The sequence below is a fragment of the Triticum dicoccoides genome, chromosome 3B (genome assembly GCF_002162155.2).
Source record: "Triticum dicoccoides isolate Atlit2015 ecotype Zavitan chromosome 3B, WEW_v2.0, whole genome shotgun sequence".
Lineage (NCBI taxonomy): Eukaryota > Viridiplantae > Streptophyta > Magnoliopsida > Poales > Poaceae > Triticum > Triticum dicoccoides.
Genome location: NC_041385.1, coordinates 362,660,498 through 362,677,954, shown reverse-complemented (window position 1 = coordinate 362,677,954; position 17,457 = coordinate 362,660,498).

Genomic DNA, 17,457 nt, shown 5'->3' with positions numbered 1-17,457 from the left:
GCGCGCCGCTCAGTTGCTGACGTCACGAAGGCTTCGGCTGATACCACGACGTCGAGTGCCCATAACTGTTCTCGCGTAGTTGGTTAGTGCGTATAGGCCAGTGGCCAGACTCAGATCAAATACCAAGATCTCGTTAAGAGTGTTATTATGAAGTAACCGCGGACGCCGACCAGGGCCAGGCCCACCTCTCTCCTAGGTGGTCTCAACCTGCCCTGTCGCTCCACCACAAAGTAACAGTCGGGGGCCGTCGGGAACCCAGGCCTACCTCTACCGGGATGGAGCCACCTGTCCTTCCAGCCCCCACATCAGAATCACGTGCGGGTACTCAATGAGCTGACCCAACTTTAGCCACCATCTGTATAGCATGTATATATGTATAGTATATACCCGTGATCACCTCCCGAGTGATCACGGCCCAATAGTATAGCAAGGCAGACTGACAAGAATGTAGGGCCAATGGTGATAAACTAGCATCCTATACTAAGCATTTAGGATTGCGGGTAAGGTATCAATGACTATAGCAACAATGACAGGCTATGCAACAGAATAGGATCAATCGAAACAGTAACATGCTACACTACTCTAATGCAATCAGTAGAGGTAGAATAGGCGATATCTGGTGATCAAAAGGGGGGCTTGCCTGGTTGCTCTGGCAAGGAGGGGTCGTCAACTCCATAGTCGAACTGGGGGTCGCCGGCAGTCTCGAGGTCCACCGGAAAGAAGTAACGGAGGGGGAACACAATAAATAACAGAGCAATCAAAGCATCACAAAGCATAACAAGACAATACGCGGTGTTCGGTGTGCCCTAACGCGGTAGTGGGTGATACCGATGAGGGGGGAAACATCCGGGAAAGTATCCCCGGTGTTTCGCGTTTTCGGGCAGATGAACCGGAGGGGAAAAGTTACGTGTTTGCTATGCTAGGGATGTGTGGCGGATGAACGGGCTACGTATCCGGATTCGTCTCGTCGTTCTGAGCAACTTTCATGTACAAAGTTTTTTGATCCGAGCTACGGTTTATTTTATATGATTTTCCAAAGTTTTAAAATCATTGTTTAGAATTTATCTAATTAATGTAATCCAACATTATCCAGAATAGTGTTTGCTGACGTCGTCATGACGTCAACATGACGTCAGCAGTCAGCAGAGGTGTTGTGGTCAAACTGACGTGTGGGTCCCGCGTGTCATTGACTGATTAATTAACTAACAGTTAATTAGGTTAATTAATGATTAGATTAATCTAATTATGATTAATTAAGTTAATTAATTCTTTGATTAATTAATTAATTAATATTTTATTTATTATTACTACTACTATTTTTTTTAATAAAACGTTTTGGGGTTGGGCCCCGTTTGTCATTGGCCAGGGGCCTTAACGGGCGTCGGGTGCTGGGTCATGGGCGTCGCCCGAGTGGGAGGGGGCGAGCCCGACCAGGGGGGAGCGGGGCGAGGCCACCAGCGGACAGCCACGGTGCGGCAGCCATCGAGGGGCCCCAGCGGAGGGGCACGTGTGCGTGCAGGTGGCCGCGACGAGCGGAGCGGCAGAGCTCCGACCGGCCATGTGAGGAGAGGCGAGGCGCGGGCGTCGAGGGACACAGGCGGGTGTGCTGGGGAGCTCGCACCGCAGCGAGTCCAGGGGCGGCAGAGGGGTGGCCGGAGGCAGGGAAGATGTCGGAGTACGGCAAAGGGCGGCCTTGGAAATGGGCGGCGCACGACGGCAGGGGTTGGTAGTGCGGCCGAGCGGCAGTGTCATGCGTGCGTGACGACGTGCAGCGGTGGTCGGAGCTGACGGGAATGGCGGGACGTGCGTGTGAAGGCCACGGCCAGGGGGCGCGCCCTGGCGCGAGCGTGCGTGTGCGCGACCGGTGGTGGTGAGCACGAGTGCCTAGCGAGCTCTCGTTGCGGCTATCCGGCGAACTCCGGCGACGAAGAAACGGAACAGGAGGGAAATAAGGAGATCGAGGGGGAGGCTCACATAGCCTTGTAGTTGAGCGAGGCATGCTCGAGGAGGAGGACGAGGAAGGGGCGGCGTCCGGGTTGCCGGCGACAAGTGCGGCGGGGCGACGGGGTCGAGGGCGCGGCGCAGGAACGGCGGCCTCGGCACGGGGCGAGGAGGAGGCCGAGGCACGCGGGGCGGTGGCGGTGCTGCGACGCGGAGGCGGCAGTCCTCAGGCGCGGTGCGCCGGTTGGAGGCGGCAGGCGACAGCGCGGTCCGGGGGGTCGCTCCCCCGATCCAGAAATGGGTCGGGGAGAGGGAGGAGTGGGGAGAGTGGGGTTCGATGCCCTAGGGTTTCGGGGGTGAGTGGATAAGGGGGAGTTGGGGGAATGGCCGGCTGGGCCTGGTGGCCTACTGGGCCGTGGCCCAGTGGAGGGGGGAGGAGGCCTTTTCTCTTTCTTTCCTTTTTTTCTGTTTTGTATTTTCTTTCTTTTATTTATTTTCTCTTCTGTTTTAATTCAATTTAAAATATTTATGCATTTTATAAAACTGTGTCTTCTACACCATAATTATCTATGCAATATTTAGTACAAACCGAACATTTTTATTTTAATGTTTGAAAACTTTTATTGTTTTCCTGTAATTAAATTATGAATTTGTTTCGGTTTTGAATTATCTAGAGTTTATCAACAGTAACTGAGGTGACGTGGCATCATTAGCGGGGGATCACTGTAGCTTAATTATCCGGGTGTCACAATTCTCCTCCACTACAAGAAATCTCGTCCCAAGATTTAGGAGGCGTAAGGGGGAAAGAAGATTCTAGTTACGAAATTCTAGCGATTGTTCTCGATCTTAATTGCTCTTTCTGAAGTAGTTGATCCCTTTTTGGTGATGTCTTCATTTCTCTGCTCCAGGTCATCATGATGAAGTGGCCATCCTTCCTTCGAAGTCTTCATCATACTAACGAAAGATTAAGGGGGTATACCGGAAGAATGGACCTCTGCAGGGTAGACTATCTGGTAGACAACAACGAGGAAGGTGGCGGAAAGTAACTCTCGAATTGAAATTTAAGACAATGTCGAAAGCAAAGTAAGAAGGTGCAAAATAGAAGTTTCAAGCGCATAGGCAATCGTTCGTTGCCTAAAGCGAAGTGTGAAAGGGGTTCAGAGCAATGGGAATAAGTATTGCGTCTGATACCAGATTGATGATCTCATCGAAAGGTGGCTTGTGAATTACACACGAGGCCACGCGTGAGGAATAACTTTGGGAACAGGGGGTGTACAGGAGAGTCAGGTTTCGATCCTATGGAACTGTGGGTTATGGGCCCATCATGTGGGTTAAAAGTAGGAAGGCGATGACGTCTTGCACGATCATGAAAGCAAGGCATGTCAGAGGATAGTCTGTCGGTTATGTCGGCAACAACATCGGTGCCAAGGGCGAGGGACAAAGAGAACCATTTTCCTGCTCGTTGAACGAGGCGGACCAATAGGCAAAGTTCGTGTCCATCGGTGGTTACCGGAATGTCATCAACAATAGTAACATGGCCTCACCGACACGATTGTACACCTAGGTGTTTACATAAGCAGAAGAATATTACTGCTTAGATCATATAGATCACCAGAAGGTTAAACAAAACAATGTAAAGGAAAAGGTGATCATCAGATTGAATAGAACAATGGAAAGGAAAATGTGTTTAAACACATTATTCAGGGGTATATCCTTCCCAAGGACAAACAGAGCATGATATCCACAACAGGATATAATGTAGAAAACTCTTTAGGAAAGGGGGGAGAAATTTCCTAACATTACCCATACAACGGTGTTTGGATAATTTGATAAAGAAATTTTAGCATGATGCTTCAGATGTTCTTATTGAAAATCGGAGTACCACAGACAAGCTTCGAGATAGCACTGACATGGTCTTCAAGCAAAGGTTGGACTTGGATATACAAAGGATTCATCAGGAACAACTTATAGAATAAGCCTTACAATTTCCTCATGGAATAATGGATAACCTTGCAAAAAAAAGAAACTATAACAATAGGTCCTATGGCCAGGGGTGTTGGGCATGAGATCATCTTACCGGGTCATATAAAAGACCAATGTTTAACTTCTTGGAAATATATTCCAACCATCATATCTGACCGAGATTCAGATCTGATTGGGGTCAAGATACCTCAGACTCAGGATGCCTGAGAAGAAAAAGGCGCGACACCGATTGATGAGAAGACATCGTAAGATTCTCGGGAAATGTACCATGGAAGCAAGTTCCGAAACAAGAATTCATCATTAAATCAAGGAGAGGGTTAGGAGGTGGCTGATGGACTCAGCAACAATTCATTGAGATTCCCAAAAGATGGATTTCCACACTTATGTGAACAAGGAGATAACATTTGTCAGATCAAATGATATAATGATGTATGCTCGAGGAAAACATACACAATTTAACAATGATAGAAGGGGGCACCCGGAAATCTGGAAGCACGATCAATGTTTGAATGATGATTCAATAACCAATAGACTTAGAGTGAAACTATCGACCATTAACTTCAAAGCAATATGGTTGCTAGAAGTACAGAATCCAAGCAGCACGGTTCACGTGTTGGTATTCCGGTTAAAATCAACACGGGGACCCAGGAATGAGCGGAGATGGAAAGAAGTATTATACCAAGAATTCTTAAGAGGTGGTGAAATTCTCACAACATTCTTGACATAAAAGATGGTAATACTCCAAGGTAAAGGAGAACAAATACTGGATAGCAAGAATCTCAAGGTATAACACAGAACACGAACAAGTTTGTGTTTGAGGGAAGGCCATAAAGTGGTCGATGAAAACACAATTCATCAAGGGCAAGGATGGTATTTCTCATCAAGAATTCGATAGATATCTTGGAAGAGCTCAGAATGCTGATGATGATCACGACACATTTGTCGAGAGATCTCATGAAGATGTAATCGATCAGCGATGACATCAAGTTGAAGGAATGATGAAGCGAAAGGTTATTGGAACCATGGGTACGACACAAACTCAAAATCAATTTTGTTGTTCAAGGAAAAATGATATGATGAGGAAGATCGACGTAAGATTAGCTCGCCGTCGAAATTTGTGCTCCGGGAAGAACCAGATAGCATAGTTAACTTTAGCACGATAATGATGTAGCCGATAAGGCTAGGAATGACATGATGGAGTATTAAACTCGTAAGCAATGAAGATTACTAAGAGTTGTCGAATTGCAGTGCGGACTCGATTCACTATTCGGTGTTCTCGGTTGATGACAACCCAAAACTCATGGAGTGACTATGATAGGGAAAGGTATTACTCTGGCACAAATTCATAAGATGTAGTGCAATGGCATGATATCCTTGAGATACCAGGGAGATAATACTCGAAGGCATATCAAATTAAAGGTTGAAGTGGGGTGTATTGATCTATAGAAGACAAGCACTTTTACTTGTCTGGGAAATGAAATCAAAGGAAGAAATTATGGTCGGAACTACGATTGCAAAGGATCAATTCACAGATCCAGATGATATTTTCAAGGAAATAGTTATTATTGCAAGAAGCTTCCATGATAGGATCTACATCGTGTCCATGGGCATGAACACAAAGGTTCAAGGTCGACTCCCACTTCGTCAATGCATAACCTTCCATTCACCTCTCATATTTCAAAAACGACATTAGTTCTTGAAAGTTTTACCTGGTGCAATACCAGATAAGTATGACCCGTGAAATCTTTCAGGTTCACACGGATTAGGGAACGTGTAGGTTCAACCCATCAGGGCATCTTAGGAACATATACCACAAAATTCAATAGTAATTAACACAAGCTCGATAGTAGAGCATGGGTGACAAAAGGAGAGGATACAATTTACCGAATGCATTATGTATCAGGGAAAAATCTTCTCGAGGTTTTTGTATACGAAGGACACTGTCGGATGATATTACAACAAAGGATCCAACGGTCCATAGCGGAGCTGATGTGAGTATCGGTACACAAGCAGAGGAAGAAACAATGCGAAAACATTGGATTATAGAAGCAACCGACTAATTCAAAGCGCAAAGTAAAGAATCATGATTTCTGATTCAAGGGATCAGAAGCAAATGCTCGGATTAAGGATGGGTAAGCTGAATAGACTTAGGGGTACAATCGACGACAATTTGATTGGTCGATAAACAAATCATGTTCAAAATGACATCTCAGCCGGAAAGATAATTTTAAAAGAATCGACCGATGATTGCGTGCATTCGCACTCATGTTGAATCAATAGGATCAAAATGACGGTGTCAAAGGAGACTAATGAATGTTGCTAGACCTATGGCAAGCAACTATAATGCAAGCAGACAAGTATATGTAGAGCAATAGTTTTTAAAGAGGATTCTCGAATGATCGGGTAGAATTTCAAAGTATCATATGAAACATATGAACAACTGGGGATGGATGACTACTCGATAAGTGTGAGTAATTATTTGCAGGGGTATTCAGGTGACAAAGAACAGCAAGGCAATAAGCTCAAAGGATTATCGAAACAACGCCGAGTATTTCGGGGTATCTTGTAATAACAAGACTAACTGGGGAATGATAGTATGAATGGCAAGTGTATGCAGTTTTCATAGGGGTTGACGGTGGAAGGAAATCGCAAATGCGATGGCACAAAGACTTGAGAGAACATTGTAGAGTAACTTCGACATCTTCTGGTGCACTAAGCAATCATCTGGAGTGAGGGCTCTCCGGGAGGAAGTAGTTACGAGAACCTAGAGTCGGCGTTAGTAAAGTCATTTAACCCGAATAGAGGAGAGATCAGAGTCGCAGAGTAAAGGTCGAGGAGTAAAAGATCCTAATACCACCCAATGGCGACGTGGGCCCGTAAGGCACACATCCATGTTAGTATAAGTTTTGTAGTGACTAGACTCGACTTCGGCCAAGGAGTGTGGAAGGGGGATTCCTACAGGCAGTCGGCTCTGATACCAACTTGTGACGCCTCCGATTCAATCGTACACTAATCATGCTCGCAAATGTGTACGATCAAGATCAGGGACTCACGGGAAGATATCACAACACAACTCTAAAACATAAATAAGTCATACAAGCATCATAATACAAGCCAAGGGCCTCGAGGGCTCGAATACAAGTGCTCGATCATAGACGAGTCAGTGGAAGCAACAATATCTGAGTACAGACATAAGTTAAACAAGTTTGCCTTAAGAAGGCTAGCACAAACTGGGATACAGATCGAAAGAGGCACAGACCTCCTGCCTGGGGTCCTCCTAAACTACTCATGGTCGTCGTCAGCAGCCTGCACGTAGTAGTAGGCACCTCCTGTGTAGTAGGAGTCGTCGTCGACGGTGGCGTCTGGCTCCAGGGCTCCAGCATCTGGTTGCGACAACCAGGTAGAAGGGAAAAGGGGAAAAGAGGGAGAAAAGCAACCGTGAGTACTCATCCAAAGTACTCGCAAGCAAGGAGCTACACTACATATGCATGGGTATATGTGTAAGGAGGCAATATGAGTGGACTGAACTGCAGAATGCCAGCATAAGAGGGGGATAGCTAGTCCTATCGAAGACTACGCTTCTGGCAGCCTCCATCTTGCAGCATGTAGAAGAGAGTAGATTGAAGTCCTCCAAGTAGCATCGCATAGCATAATCCTACCCGGCGATCCTCCCCTCGTCGCCCTGTGGAAAAGCAATCACCGGGTTATATCTGGCACTTGGAAGGGTGTGTTTTATTAAGTATCCGGTTCTAGTTGTCATAAGGTCAAGGTACAACTCCAAGTCATCCTGTTACCGAAGATCACGGCTATTCGAATAGATTAACTTCCCTGCAGGGGTGCACCACATAACCCAACACGCTCGATCCCATTTGGCCGGACACACTTTCCTGGGTCATGCCCGGCCTCGGAAGATCAACACGTCACAGCCCCACCTAGGCACAACAGAGAGGTCAGCATGCCGGTCTAAACCTAAGCGCACAGGGGTCTGGGCCCATCGCCCTTAGCACACCTGCACGTTGCATACGCGGCCGGAAGCAGAACTAGCCCCCTTAATACAAGATCAGGCTTACGTTCCAATCCGGCGCGCGCTGCTCAGTTGCTGACGTCACGAAGGCTTCGGCTGATACCACGACGTCGAGTGCCCATAACTGTTCCCGCGTAGTTGGTTAGTGCGTATAGGCCAGTGGCCAGACTCAGATCAAATACCAAGATCTCGTTAAGCGTGTTATTATGAAGTAACCGCGGACGCCGACCAGGGCTAGGCCCACCTCTCTCCTAGATGGTCTCAACCTGCCCTGTCGCTCTGCCACAAAGTAACAGTCGGGGGCCATCGGGAACCCAGGCCCACCTCTATCGGGATGGAGCCACCTGTCCTTCCAGCCCCCACATCAGGATCACGTGCGGGTACACAATGAGCTGACCCGACTTTAGCCACCATCTGTATAGCATGTATATATGTATAGTATATACCCGTGATCACCTCCCGAGTGATCACGGCTCAATAGTATAGCAAGGCAGACTGACAAGAATGTAGGGCCAATGATGATAAACTAGCATCCTATACTAAGCATTTAGGATTGCGGGTAAGGTATCAATGACTGTAGCAACAACGACAGGCTATGCAACAGAATAGGATCAATCGAAACAGTAACATGCTACACTACTCTAATGCAAGCAGTAGAGGTAGAATAGGCGATATCTGGTGATCAAAAGGGGGGCTTGCCTGGTTGCTCTGGCAAGGAGGGGTCGTCAACTCCGTAGTCGAACTGGGGGTCGCCGGCAGTCTCGGGGTCTACCAGAAAGAAGTAACGGAGGGGGAACACAATAAATAACAGAGCAATCAAAGCATCACAAAGCGTAACAAGACAATGCGCGGTGTTTGGTGTGCCCTAACGCGGTAGTAGGTGATACAGATGAGGGGGGAAACATCCAGGAAAGTATCCCCGGTGTTTCGCATTTTCGGGCAGATGAACCGGAGGGGAAAAGTTACATGTTTGCTATGCTAGGGATGTGTGGCGGATGAACAGGCTACGTATCCGGATTTGTCTCGTCGTTCTGAGCAACTTTCATGTACAAAGTTTTTTGATCCGAGCTACGGTTTATTTTATATGATTTTCCAAAGTTTTAAAATCATTGTTTAGAATTTATCTAATTAATTTAATCCAACAATATCTAGAAAAGTGTTTGTTGATGTCATCATGATGTCAGCAGTCAGCAGAGGTGTTGACTGGTCAAACTGACGTGTGGGTCCCGCGTGTCATTGACTGATTAATTAACTAACATTTAATTAGGTTAATTAATGATTAGATTAATCTAATTATGATTAATTAAGTTAATTAATTCTTTAATTAATTAATTAATTAATATTTTATTTATTATTATTACTACTACTTTTTTTTAAATAAAACGTTTTGGGGCTGGGCCCCGTTTGTCATTGGCCAGGGGCCTTAACGGGCGTCGGGTGCTGGGTCATGGGCGTCGCCCGAGTGGGAGGGGGCGAGCCCGACCAGGGGGGAGCGGGGCGAGGCCACCAACAGACGGTCGCGGTGCGGCAGCCATCGGGGGCCCCAGCAGAGGGGCACGCGTGCGTGCAGGTGGCCGCGACGAGCAGAGCGGCAGAGCTCCGACCGGCCCGGTGAGGAGAGGCGAGGCGCGGGCGTCGAGGGACGCATGCGGGCGTGCTGGGGAGCTCGCGCCGCAGCGAGTCCAGGGGCGGCAGAGGGGTGGCCGAGGCGGGGAAGACGTCGGAGTACGGCAAAGGGCGGCCTTGGAAACAGGCGGCGCACGATGGCAGGGGTTGGTGGTGCGGCCGAGCGGCAGTGTCGTGCGTGCATGACGACGTGCAGCGGTGGTCGGAGCTGACGGGAATGGTGGGACGTGAAGGCCACGGCCAGGGGGCGCGCCCTGGCGCGAGCGTGCGTGTGCGCGACCGGTGGTGGTGAGCACGAGTGCCTAGCGAGCTCTCGTTGCGGCTGTCCGGCGAACTCCGACGACGAAGAAACGGAACAGGAGGAAAATAAGGAGATCGAGGGGGAGGCTCACATAGCCCTGTAGTTGAGCGAGGCATGCTCGAGGAGGAAGAGGAGGAAGGGGCGGCGTCCGGGTTGCCGGCGACGAGTGCGTCGGGGCAACGGGGTCGAGGGCGCGGCGCAGGAACGGCGGCCTCGGCACGAGGCGAGGAGGAGGCCGAGGCACGCGGGGCGGTGGCGACGCTGCGACACGGAGGCGGCAGTCCTCAGGCGCGGTGCGCCGGTTGGAGGCGGCAGGCGACGGCGCGGTCCGGGGGGTCGCTCCCCTGATCCAGAAACGGGGCGGGGAGAGGGGAGTGGGGAGAGTGGGTTCGATGCCCTAGGGTTTCGAGGGTGAGTGGATAAGGGGGAGTTGGGGGAATGGCCGGCTGGGCCTGGTGGCCTGCTGGGCCGTGGCCCAGTGGAGACGGGAGGAGGCCTTTTCTCTTTCTTTCCTTTTTTCTGTTTTGTATTTTCTTTCTTTTATTTATTTTCTCTTCTGTTTTAATTCAATTTAAAATATTTATGCATTTTATAAAACTGTGTCTTCTACACCATAATTATCTATGCAATATTTAGTACAAACCGAACATTTTTATTTTAATGTTTGAAAACTTTTATTGTTTTCCTGTAATTAAATTATGAATTTGTTTCGGTTTTGAATTATCTAGAGTTTATCAACAGTAACCGAGGTGACGTGGCATCATTAGCGGGGGATCACTGTAGCTTAATTATCCGGGCGTCACATATTGCTTTCTTCATGACTTATACAAAGTTCCTACAACTATGAGATTATGCAACTCCCGTTTACCGGAGGAACACTTTGTGTGCTACCAAACGTCACAACGTAACTGGGTGATTATAAAGGAGCTCTACAGGTGTCTCCAAAGATAGATATTGAGTTGGCGTATTTCGAGATTAGGTTTTATCACTCCGATTGTCGGAGAGGTATCTCTGGGCCCTCTAGGTAATGCACATCACTATAATCCTTACAAGCAATGTGGCCAATGAGTTGGTTACGGAATGATGCATTACGTAACGAGTAAAGAGACTTGCCGGTAACGAGATTGAACTAGGTATTGGATACCGACGATCGAATCTCGGGCAAGTAACATACCGATGACAAAAGGAACAATGTATGTTGTTATGCGGTTTGACCGATAAAGATCTTCGTAGAATATGTAGGAGCCAATATGAGCATCCAGGTTCCGCTATTGGTTATTGACCGGAAACAGTTCTAGGTCATGTCTACATAGTTCTCGAACCCGTAGGGTCCGCACGCTTAAAGTTACGATGACAATTTCATTATGAGTTTATATGTTTTGATGTACCGAAGGTTGTTCGGAGTCCCGGATGTGATCCCGGACATGACGAGGAGTCTCGAAATGGTCGAGACATGAAGATTGATATATTGAAAGCCTATATTTGGATATCGAAATCGTTCCGGGAGAAACCGGGATTTTTCCGGAGTACCGGGGGGTTACCGGAACCCCCCCGGGGGGGGGGGGTTAATGGGCCTACATGGGCCATGAGGGAGAAGAGGAGGGTCGGCCAGGGCAGGCCGCGCGCCCCCTCCCCCCTAGTCCGAATAGGACAAGGAAGGGGGGGCGGCGCCTCCCTTTCCTCTTTCCCCTCCCCCCTTTCCTTCTCCACCAAGGCAAGAGGGGGAGTCCTACTCCCTGCGGGAGTAGGACTCCTCCAGGCGCACCCCTAGGGGGGCGGCTGCACCTCCCCCCTCCCTCCTTTATATACGGGGGCCGGGGGCACCTCTAGACACACAAGTCGATCTTCGTGATCGTTCCTTAGCCGTGTGCGGTGCCCCCTCCACCATATTCCACCTCGATCATATCGTTGCGGTGCTTAGGCGAAGCCCTCCATTTGTAGAACATCATCGTCGTCACCACGCCATCGTGCTGACGGAACTCATCCCCGACACCCTGCTGGATCAGAGTCCGGGGATCGTCATCGAGCTGAACGTGTGCTGAACTCGGAGGTGCCGTACGTTCGGTGCTTGGATCGGTCGGATTGTGAAGACGTACGACTACATCAACCGCGTTGTCATAACGCTTCCGCTTTCGGTACGAGGGTATGTGGACACAATCTCCCCTCTCGTTGCTATGCATCACCATGATCTTGCGTGTGCGTAGGAATTTTTTTGAAATTACTACGTTCCCCAACAAATGTGTAGCTCCTGTCGTTGTTCTCTTTATTTTTGGCGAGGAATGGTTGTTCCTTGGCAGACAACAGGTCACTTCAGATTCAAAAGACACATAATTTATATTTGAGTTTTGGCTACATTTCAGACAATAGTATGATGGTAATTTTAGTTGCTTCACATTGGTCCAGATTTAGAATATGTCGGCTAACTTTCATATCTGTTGTTAGAGAGATCAATTTAGAAGTTAGTAAGTGATTCCCTTTATCACAGTTTCTAATCGTAACACCGTATATTATGTCAGTATTATATGTTGCATTAACGCGACAGGGTTCTCAGTTCTAAAACATGATATTTTCATGATGCAAGTATGCTGAAGCATAGCACACATTTGCATACATGAGTTTCTGGTTTGCTGAAATTTTATCCTTGAAAATATGAGAAGTTGATAAAACTGGTCTCGCATGCCTAAATCAACTAGAAGGGACATTAAGATTATGTCTATGCGCACATAATATAATTTGTCCTTCTATTTGTAGAACATGAAGTAGTATAGTGCAATTTTGGCAAACAAAAGCTTAACTAATTGAGCATCGTATGAAATTTGGGCGAGATGCTTATAATTTAAAAACCACCATAATGGTGTTCCACTCGACATTAAAAATTATACAATACAATTTTTTGTCGAGCAAAATCATAATGGTTTTCCATTCAAAATAAAAATGACAATGTAATTTGTTATCAACATGTTGATAATTATTTTTAGATGCATCTATAATTATTGTTTTGCCCCGTCATCCTCGGCGCGGAGAACGGCCATCGGGCGGTAGGTGAGATCTCTGGGATGGGCTACTACCTCCACCACCGTCGGCTCCACATGTGTGGGGGATGCCTATCTTCTGCGAAGGAGATGACAAAGGATGCAGAGGAGACATGCTCCGTGGTGTGTTCTTGCTGCAAAGCTCTCATACAGATTTCTTTTTCATGCGAGTTGAGAACACACATACTAGGAGGGAAGAAGGTATTTCACCGGCCAGTCCTTCCACATTCGAGCCATCCATCCACCCAGTTATGTATCTATCAGGCACCAGGTAGTAGAGCTTTTTTCCTCTGATTTAGTTGGAGATGATGTTGCAGTTTGTTTGCCTGCTGCTGCTATTTGTTTTGATTGGGGGGGGGGGCTAGAAGGCTTTCTTGTTGCCGTGTTTGCTGCATGAGAGAGCAGAGAGGATTGAGAGATCACATGGATCCGATGAGCTTTGGGTGGGGGTAGCACGGAGAGGAAGGTCACTTGATGGAGAAGACATAGTGTAGGGAATGTTGCTTGGTATTGTGTGTGCAATTGTTTTGTTTAGTATTATTTCTTAACTGTTAGAGATATTGGAGATATTGCCATAGTAATATTTTGCTACTATTATGGATATATGGTCTTTTCCATTGCATTGTAAAAATAATGTCCATACTTGTTTTCAATCTTCTGAGAGTAAAATGTCTGTAGTATGTTTCGAACAGCTATATCACACTTTTATTTGTATAGAGCATGATTAGCTTAACCTATTGATGCTACAAAATATTTTAAACTGGTTGAATTACTTGGATCTATTTTATATATTGTAGGACAATGGACTTGACAATGACACTAGCTCGGATGGCGCCACTAAAGTGATGATGCTAATGTACAGGAGGAGGGATGTAAAATTGCAGACATTAGAACTTGGTCTCGCCAAAGCTCATTTAGTGATAAGGGAGACAATCCAGACAAATAATGTGCTGGTTGGACCAGTGTATTGGAATGCCTATGCATTTCAGAGGTACGCAAATCCTTTTGCATATAAATACTTTGCCATTAGGGTGTGAAATTGCTAAACTGCCATCTCTGTAGTTTTCGAGTAGTTAAAATTCGAGCATATAATCTTCTATTAATCAAGGTATCCATATATCTGACAAATAAACCATAGGGGCAGATTCAATCTGATGACATGCTCCTGTGTGAGACAGAAAATTGGGCTTGGGGAGTTGTAGTTCAGTTACATCATGGGACAAAAAAATAGTTGAGAGTAAAAGGAAAGAAAAAATAGAAAGGGAGACGATAAAAAATGCATGGTAGAGAAAAAAGTCCTCATGCCATCATGTGAGCTTCAGCTCACCGCGTTGTAGCTGAAGCGGTTTCCTTTTAGTTCAGGTTCAAGCAGTTGCTGCCCTGCAGTCATATGCATTGTCTTTTTAGATACACCATTCATATAGGGAAAGCTGGCATTGCTACATGGAATAGTAATGTGCAGATTTAATAGGCCATGGGGATTATAACTAATAGTTAGCTTTTGAGTTTAAAGAAGTAACAAAAGTTAATATGTTGACGGAATAGGCCATGTCAACTAGTCCCTCCTCCAAAATAAGTGTCGTGGTTGGAGTAGTAACTAATGTTGATAAAGCGCCATGATGCTATGATATTTAACAATCATTTGAAGTAAATATGCCATGTTGATAAGTAACTATTGACAAAGCGCCACGATGCTATGACATATAACAATAATCTGCTCACTAAATATGCCATGGTGAATTGATTAGTAAAAACATTGAGCAAATCTGTCCTATTATAAGCTATTTAGAATTGCAATTCATATGTTCCTTTTATATGGTTTCTCGTCCAGATTACATGTGCAGGTTAAGTAAGCTGAGTAATTTGGATTCTAACTTACCTTGTCTAGCAACTGAAAATTCTGCAAATCAAAAGGAAGAGCTAAAGAAAACACAACGAAAATTTTAGTTTCTGTACCAGTTTACTTAGCTCCTTCCATGATGAGTCCCCGTGTGATTGCGGTGCTGTTGTAACATTCCCAAAGAATGCCAGGTCGCCCTGTATAAAGTAGATGGACATGTACTTTCACTTGTTTGTTGATTCCTTGATTCTACTGGATTTTATTCTTGGTGCTTTGTTGCCAGTGGATTTTGAACAAGAAGATCTCTTTTATGTCTTTTTATAACTTAATTAGGCCGAATGTTTCTTGTACAAAGTAATTGTTAGTACTACTTGTTAATTGTTATATACAGGTAAATAGTTGCTGGAGCCTGAGGTTCTTTATTGAATGATTATAAATATAAGAGAATGATGAATTTGTTTTTGCAGATTTCTCACTGATTTCTGTCCTCGAGGAAGTCATTTCTTGCTTGCTTTCTTTAATAATACAAATTACATATTTCTTGCTTATGAACAGCTGATTTCATCTCTACTTATTCCATGAACAATATATGTACTGCTACAGCAGTGGAACTTACGCATCATCAGTACTCAGGTTGGGCAGCATCATGGCACAAGTAGCTACAAGAGTGGAACAAGTTAATGTAAAAACACGCTTTTTACTATGTTTCCTCTACTTTACTTTCATGTTTGCATTGCTCTGTACCCAATGGATTGAATTGCCAGATTCAGCTCATGTTCCACTGATGAACGATTACCAAATCGCTCTTTCACATAGAAACCAAATTTCATTTTAATTCTCGATGTTCCTGAAGGAGCAACCTAACCTGTGAATTCTAACTTTCTGATTCGGGATTTTTTATTCTCCGACATGATTTGGTGTCGTCTGAGCTACATGTCACCGATGGTCTTTCATAAAGTTGAAAGTCACCTTGAAATATTGACAACCCTATAATGGTTGGTTGTGCCAGAATTAACATGTTTACTTTGTAGATTATGAGAGAGATGGAGATGGATTATGTTAACGTTTAAAAAGGATCCATCGCAAAGTCACTGAATATATATATATATATATATATATATATATATATATATATATATATGTGTGTGTGTGTGTGTGTGTGTGTGTGTGTGTATGTGTGTGTGTGTGTGGAAAATGCATCCTACTACCGGGTGTAGCTACACCCATCTCTCATATATTACCATGTGGTAGTATATACTCTACTTTATTATTTTTAGTATGTTCACATACAATATCTAAGGTACTCCAAAGTGATTTATATGAAAAAATTGCAAGTGAGCCCATAGTTTTATCGTATTTGTGAAATACGTACATATTTGTACGCAAAATGGAGTATGTCCAAAATATGAGCTAATTTTTTTAAATAATACATTTTTCTTATAAATTTTGAAAAATAATACACGATTTTAAGAAATTACATAAATAATGCGGTGTCGGCTTGCTGTAAGCCGACTGGAGCCAGTCGGCCACGGGATAGCCGATTAGGTTCCAGTCGGCTTACGGGAGGCTGACTGGGTCCAGGAACTAATCGGCTTACGGTAAGCCGATAGGTGCATGGCCCGTACGTAGCGTGAGTCGTGCTACTCCCGTTTGATAAGCTAGCTAGCTAGCTAGCTAGCCTCTGCCCAATGGATCCACCGGCTTGCTAGGGTGCTTGTGGTATACGTGCACGTTTTGCTGTATACGCTTGACCGTGCGAAAAGCAATGATCGACCAGAGGTTGTTTATGTACGTGTCTCGTGAAGATTGTTCCGGCCAGAAGTACTAGTAAGTACTAGTTTACGTCCAGGGAAAGATCGATTGCTAGCTCGAGGGCTAGCTTTTACACTTGCGGGTGATCAATAACGAGTCAGCTTTGCTTTGTTCGTCGTGGTCGTTGTCGTCGTCGTCGCCTTCGTCGAAAAATACTCAACGTCGGAGGAACCTGCGCCAACAATTGGCACAGGCCCGACCTGGACGCCGCAGCCGTCGAGTACTTTCCGACAACTATGCACGTACAAGTTACAGCCGGATACTTTCCAACCGAGTCAAGTGTATATATGGTGAAATGTATTGCTACTAGTGTAAAAGCTAGCCCTCTCATCGATTAGTAGACAACAGTTGCATGCACACACGCACAGAAAACTAGCTAGATCGATTAGTACACCAGCTGCATGCACACATGCACAGAAAGCTAGCGAGCAAATCAGCTCACGCACTTATCGGCTTGGCGGAGGCCGACTGCATGTGGTAAACTGGCCATGACTTGGGGCTGAGGCACTAATCGGCTTACTAGTGCCCGATTGGGCCTACTCGGCTTACCGGTGGCCGATTGGGCTCTACTCGGCCTACCGGCGGCCGACAGAAGCCAATTGGCTTCCCCGGCGCCGACGCTGTATTATTTTTAAAATAAATCTAAACGGCGTAATATTTCTCAAATTTACTAAAAAAAAGTGTATTATTTTTAAAAAAATAGCAAAATATGATACATACTACCATATATATATATATATATACTACGTAAATATTCTTATATACTATATAATACGCGTACATACTCTTCGATATGATATATACTACGTAGAAGGTATGGAACAAAAGTGCAAGTAGCTACACCCGGTAGTAGGAAAATTTATATATATATATATATATATATAAATTTTCCTACTAC